The sequence below is a fragment of the Macaca thibetana genome, chromosome 14 (genome assembly GCF_024542745.1).
Source record: "Macaca thibetana thibetana isolate TM-01 chromosome 14, ASM2454274v1, whole genome shotgun sequence".
NCBI lineage: Eukaryota > Metazoa > Chordata > Mammalia > Primates > Cercopithecidae > Macaca > Macaca thibetana.
This window is the reverse complement of record NC_065591.1, coordinates 81,647,098-81,653,331: the sequence shown is the minus strand read 5'-3', so window position 1 is coordinate 81,653,331 and position 6,234 is coordinate 81,647,098. Positions and strand designations below refer to the sequence as shown.

At 48.9% G+C, this 6,234-nt stretch overlaps 1 pseudogene; it reads left to right on the top strand.

Moving 5' to 3' along the window:
- Window positions 1-1,751: 1,751 nt before the first annotated feature.
- On the top strand, window positions 1,752-3,567 carry LOC126936513 (ankyrin repeat domain-containing protein 33B-like; annotated as a pseudogene).
- Window positions 3,568-6,234: the final 2,667 nt, after the last annotated feature.

The window sequence follows — 6,234 nt, the reverse complement described above, 5'->3', positions numbered from 1 at the left end:
AAATCACCTGGTGTTTTTCACAATGCTTTGATTCCCATCCTATAGGTTCAAAATTAGGCAGATGGCACACCAAGTTGTAGGATATATCTGGTAATGCTGTTTACATTCAGAACAATATTTATTCTCATCATTTGATTCAGAAAACAAATTAATGATTAGCACAACAGAAAATAACCCAAGAGATTTGTTCAATGAAACAAAGCAGAACCTCAACCAAAGAGATAAGGTGCTGCTTAAGGTTATCATCAGTTCTTAGTATTCCAGAGTGAGTAAACGCTGCTTTTTACGACTGTCAAAGTGTCCAGTGTTGTCCTTTTCAGAGCCTGGCTAGCTGAAGGTTATGTGGCAAGAAACATCTTACTTGTATTTTAGTCCCTTAAATGAATGATTTAGATAAGAATGATTCTCCAAATTTTGAAAATACTTATCAGAAATGTTCTCTTATTGTTTCACTCAATATAAAGAGATCACATCACTGCACTCCAGCCTGGGCCACAGAGAAAGACACGGTCTCAAAAAAAAAAAAAAAAAAAATTTATCTATCAACAGCCTGGGTACAGACATTTTTAATACAAGAATTTTGACTCTTTTATAGTACAAAAAAAATTGATAAAGAGGATAACTTGGAAAAAATAATCTAACAAAACAGACATATTCTTGACTAGCACTCTATTTCTGTACTAAATTTAGGAGACATGTAAATGGCAGTTTTCTCCAGTGAAATAAGACAGACACACAGAGCAAAATACTTCATGGCCCCACTCATATTTGAAATCTATTTTTAAAAGTTCAATACATTAAGAAAGGTGCTTACATTGATGGGAAGAAATTAGGTAAACGAAGGACAAAAGTTGTAAAGGCACAGTAATGTAGAATAAATGAATCTGATGTACAACCTGTAGGTATATTCGATAATCTTGTATTGTTTTGGGGAAACATTCTGAGGGACTAGATTTTTGATGTTCTTATCATAAAAAACAAGCACAGATAAGTGATATGATATATTTGTTAATTTTCTTCATTATAGTAATCATTTCATTATGTATATGTATCTCAAAACAACATATTGTATACCTTGAAAATATAAAATAAAACAAATTTAAAAATAAAGGTAATTTTGTTATTGCACATAAGCTAAAAATAAGGGAAGACTGGGTCAGTAATGACACTGCTTTGCTGACTTAAGCGAAGTCTAATAAAATATTTTTAGTTGGGAAGCTATCTGTATTTAAAAAAAAAAAATTGATATAAGGCTGGTGACAGTGGCCATACTTATAATCCCAGTGCTTTGGAAGGCCAAGGCAGAAAAATCACTTGAGGCCAGAAGTTTGAGATCAGCCTGGGCAACATAGTAAGACCTTATCTCTACCAAAAAAGAAAAAGAAAATTAGCCTCGCATGGTGGTGTGTACCTGTTGTTCCAGCTACTCAGGAGGCTGAGTTGGTAGGATTGCTTGAGTCCAGGAGTGTAAGACTGCAGTGAGTTCTGATTGTGCTATTGCACTCCAGCCTGGGTGACAGAGTGAGAATTTGTCTCAAAAACAGCAACTAATTATTTTATGTAGCCATTTTACCTGAAAGGTATAATTCTTTCTTCCACAATTAATAAATCTGCATATGTCTAGGCCAGCTATATCAGGTAGAGACAGGGCTTCTCTGGGGACGCAGAAGCGAGAAGTAGGGAGCTTGGCGCACGCGACTGGCTCTCCCTGAAGGTGCCCTGGACCCCCGCCCACGCCTCCCGCAGCCGGCATGGTGCTGCTGGCTGGGACCTGGCCACAGAGTGGCAAGGCGCTCTGCATGCAGTCCCCACCCCTAGGCGCACAGGTCGAGGAGGATCGCGCTTACTACAAAGAGTTCCAGGACTTCTCCAGTCTGCGCGACACCCACCCGCAGCATCGCCTCTGACTTTTTTTTTTTTTTTTTTTTTTTTGAGAGAGTCTTGCTCTGTCACCCAGGCTGGAGTGCAATGGCCTGATCTCTGCTCACTGCAAGCTCCGCCTCCCGGGTTCATGCCATTCTCCTGCCTTAGCCACCCGAATAGCTGCAACTACACGCGCCTGCCACCACGCTTGGCTAATTTTTTGTATTTTTAGTAGAAACGGGGTTTCACTGTGTTAGCCAGGATGATCGCCTGACCTCGTGATCCACCCGCTTTGGCCTCCCAAAGTTCTGGGATTACAGGCGTGAGCCACTGCCCTCAGCAGGACAATTCTTTCTACCCTTTCCAGGATGAGGAGGGGCACGGCATCGAGGGCGTGGAGAGCGTCCCGGAGGGAGTTCCGGAGTCCTGGGGCTGCTGTGGAGTCTGGTGCGGTGTGGGGTGAGCGTTGAGAAGGCGCAGGAGACTGACCACAATGGCTGGACCGGCCTTAATGTCATCTGCTACCACGGCTTTGTGGATATACCCTGGTGGCCTTAGATGAGTGCTCCCACACTGAGGTCAACCTGCAGGACAGGGAGGGGAATGCAGCCCTAATCATAGCTGCACAGGCAGGAGCTGCCCCTGGCCCCATGGACACAGTTGCCTTAGACACTGCCTCTCAGCCTTGCGCTTCCTGCGTCAGCATCACCTGGGCTGGTTCATTTGAGCTTTAACACAGATCTGGTGGAAACACAGGCTGCCAGGCCCTGCCCCTGGAGTCTTCCTTTGAAAAGGCCTGGGGTGGGGCCCAAGATTGAGTAGAAGAACAGGTTTCCTGGTGAGGTTGATGCCGCTGGCCCAGGGATCCCACCTTGAGGGCAGAGGGCTTTGAGGTTTTCATGCCTGATGAGGGCCAGGAACCCTTCTCAGTAGGCATTGAAGACGGGCAGAGTCACAGATTCCAGATAGATATCGTCAGAGGGACACAGAGGCATCACGGAATTAAAATGAAAATGAAGAAAGGAGCTGAGCATCTGTTTCATCACTTTCCTGCGCTGTTTTACTAAAGAGGCTGTTCTGGCCCAGTCAGGGCACGCTATCATCACCAACTACTTGTTGAACTATGTCCCGGGTCTTGACCTTGAAGGAGGGGCGCCTTCGGGTTGAAAGCCGCCATGCCTGGTCGACAGCATCCCAGCCCTGAGCTAGCAGGGGCGGGTGTCCACACGGGGCCCCCTTGGTGGGATGTCGTCAGAGGAGTGGCCACTTGCAAGTCGGCCTCATGCAGAGGCTCCAGGAGCGCCCCTGCCTGTAGCGGTTCAGGGAAAAGTACCAGCTTGAGCTGACTTCGGCTCCTCTAGAGGGCGCGGAAGCGGGAGGTCTCCAAGAACTGCCTGCAGAAGCTCAAGGACTGGGAGCTGTCCGCGCTGACGCCCCGCTCCGTGCGCGGCCCGGAGGACCTGGGCGCCCTGGACCACATGGTCAGGATGACCACCAGCCTCTAACAGCCCCGCCGTGGCCATCGCGTGCCAGACAGTGTGCCCCGAGAGCACTCTGTGCGTGCGGAAGAGGACGGCTGGTGGTGCAGGAAATCCTGGTCGTGCAGGAAATCCTGGCCTTGCAGGAAATTCTGGGGGCGCGGCGGGGGGTGGGGGAGGGGGCGGGCGCAGGAGGCAGGGAAGAGGAGGGCGCAGAACAGCCTAAGCGGCCCGGCCCAGCGGCTTTGGGCTCCCTGGAGGGCTCTGCAAGAGTCGGCCTCCCACTTGCCCCGCTGCCGGGGTCCTGGGGCTCCGCCACCACTGCCCCGCGGAAGGCCAGCCTCTGCCCCTGCAGGGCTTTCAGCGGAGCAGCTTGTGGCCGGCGTGGTGGTGCCCCAGATCAGCCTCACCAAGGCGCTGGCGCCCACCTTCCAACCCCGAGAGGTCGGCGCGGAAGGGCAGCACAAAGGACAGCGGCCACCTGCGAATAGTAAAGTGGCCTTACAAGGTGGCCAAGGAGGAGAAACGCGAGGCAGAAGAGGCCTAGAAGAAGCGCCAGGCCAAGGTGCAGGAAAAGCGCCCGCCGCCCTGTAAAAAGAGGACGTGAGAGTCCGCGGGTGCTTGACATGGGGTTCCAGGGCAGGCGGAGACCTCGGGGCTGGGCACCATGACCGCTCCCGGGACCACCAGGCCGCGTGCGTTTCCACCCTGTCTCTAGGATGTTCCCAGGAGGGGGCTGGGGGAGCCACATCGATTCGCCTGACACCAGCCACCCTAGGAATCAGTACACCCAGTGGGCATGTTGCCTAAAAGGCTCCCTTTAGAGAACCTCAATTAAGATTAAAAAAAAAAATCAATTTATTAGGCCGGGCGCGGTGGCTCACGCCTGTAATCCCAGCCCTCTGGGAGGCCGAGGCTGACGGATGACCTGACGTTGGGAGTTTGAGACTAGCCTGACCAAAATGGAGAAACCCCATCTCTACTAAAAATACAAAATTAGCCGAGAATGGTGGCACATACCTGTAATCCCAGCTACTCCGGAGGCTGAGTCAGGAGAGTCGCTTGAACTCGGAGGCAGAGGTGGCAGTGAGCCAAGATCGCACCATTGCACTCCGGCCTGGGCAACAAGAGCCAAACTCCGTTTCAATTAAAAAAAAAAAATACAAAAAATCAATTTATTGAAGGGTATTTTCTGTGTAATTTTGTATTTTTAATCCTCATCCGATTTGCCAAGTTTTACAAGTGATAGGGCCCCATGTGTCCAAGGCCATTTTAATACACTTGCCTGAAAACCTTTTATTTAAAATACTGTTTCTAGCAATAAATATTTATGATATCTGTAGGAGTTTACACAGAAATCATGGGATTCTCTCCTTTTTGGCTGTTTGGTCTTTTCTTCTCATCGTGGGTGCACATACACACTGGATGTTTTTATTAATTAGATTAAGTGATGTCGGATATTTCTATTTGATGGAGAGATTGACGCGCTCAGCCACTTGATCAAGTGAGACAGATCGGATTTTATTGTATCTTTTTAAAAAGTATTCATACAGTCATATATTGGGGGAAAACATTTATCATCAAATTATAAAACAATGCAGAAATAACCAGTATAGATTGCTAGAATTAAACTCATTTTAAGCAAGGAGTTTTAGATAAACTGGATACAAAATCTTTAACATATTAAAAGTAGACATGAGATAAGCGTGTCATTTGATAAAATGGGGGAAATGTAATAAATGATTACCAGAAATACAAAATTAAGCCTTATATGCTCTTAAGTAAATCAAATCCAGGCATCCTTAAAATGTAAACAAGGATGCAGCAAGAGTAAGGAGCCCCGAATGATGCAAATTACAGGAATGGGGAGGAGGTGATGTTTAGAACCAGCCAAGAGAATGCAATGGGAAGCAAACTTGTTTTAGGCAACTTCTCCTGGAGTGGACCAAGCAGCCCTCTCTTCCAGACTCAGTTCCACAGAGTCCCTCATGTGGGTGTTTCTTTTATTTTTCCCTTGAGGACCGCCTTTGTTATTTAGTTCAACCTCATGTGGACCTCATGGAATTTCCAAGACGTGGGGCCTTGGCATTGTGGCACCTTCCTGCCACACAGACATAATTCACAGCATTACCAAGTCCCCATGAGCCCTACCCTCACCTCTGTCAGCGGAGGACCCAGCCGGGCAGTGCCACATGGTCTCCCAGGCACGCTTCTCCAAGCTGCTTTCCCTGCTGCAAAAGTTCTCAAGGCACTGGTCTGGGCAGCTGAGCCCTGGGCTTGTCCTAAAGCTCTGTAGGTGACTACACTGTAGCCCACATGGAGAGCTGCAGCTCTAACACAGGGATTTTGAGAGGCCTCAGTGGCCTTTAAGTGGTACTTCCAGGACACCCATCCTGAGCCCCCACAAAGGGCTCCACCTTCCCGAGAATGTCTAACTGTCATTGGAACAGCCAGGGTTAGGCAGCTTCTGCTAGGGTTGCCATGGCGTCTGACCCTTGGTGGGTTGCCAGACATTCCTTCCTGTTTCCGCCATGGGAAGTTGGCACTGGGAATGGTACGGAGCCCCCACTTCTACCCTAAGCCTTGGGTGTCTGCTGCTTCCAGGTCAAAACTGGACATTTCTAGTCCTGCCCAGCCACTACTGCACCACAACCCATGCTCATAGTCTCCAGGGATGTGTAGAACAGCAATGACAGGACAGCAAACAACTGACGATTTCCCCAGGTCCCACGCTGTTCCAGAGTGGGCATGTCGGGGCCCTGCCCCCAATGTGTTCCAGCCTTACCCAGGTGCACAGGGTACCCTGGGACCAGCACAGGGCGTGTGCATTAATGCTCCTGGTGTCCACAAAACAGTTCCAGAGATACCTGCATTTTGAAAAGCCTGCCCAGCC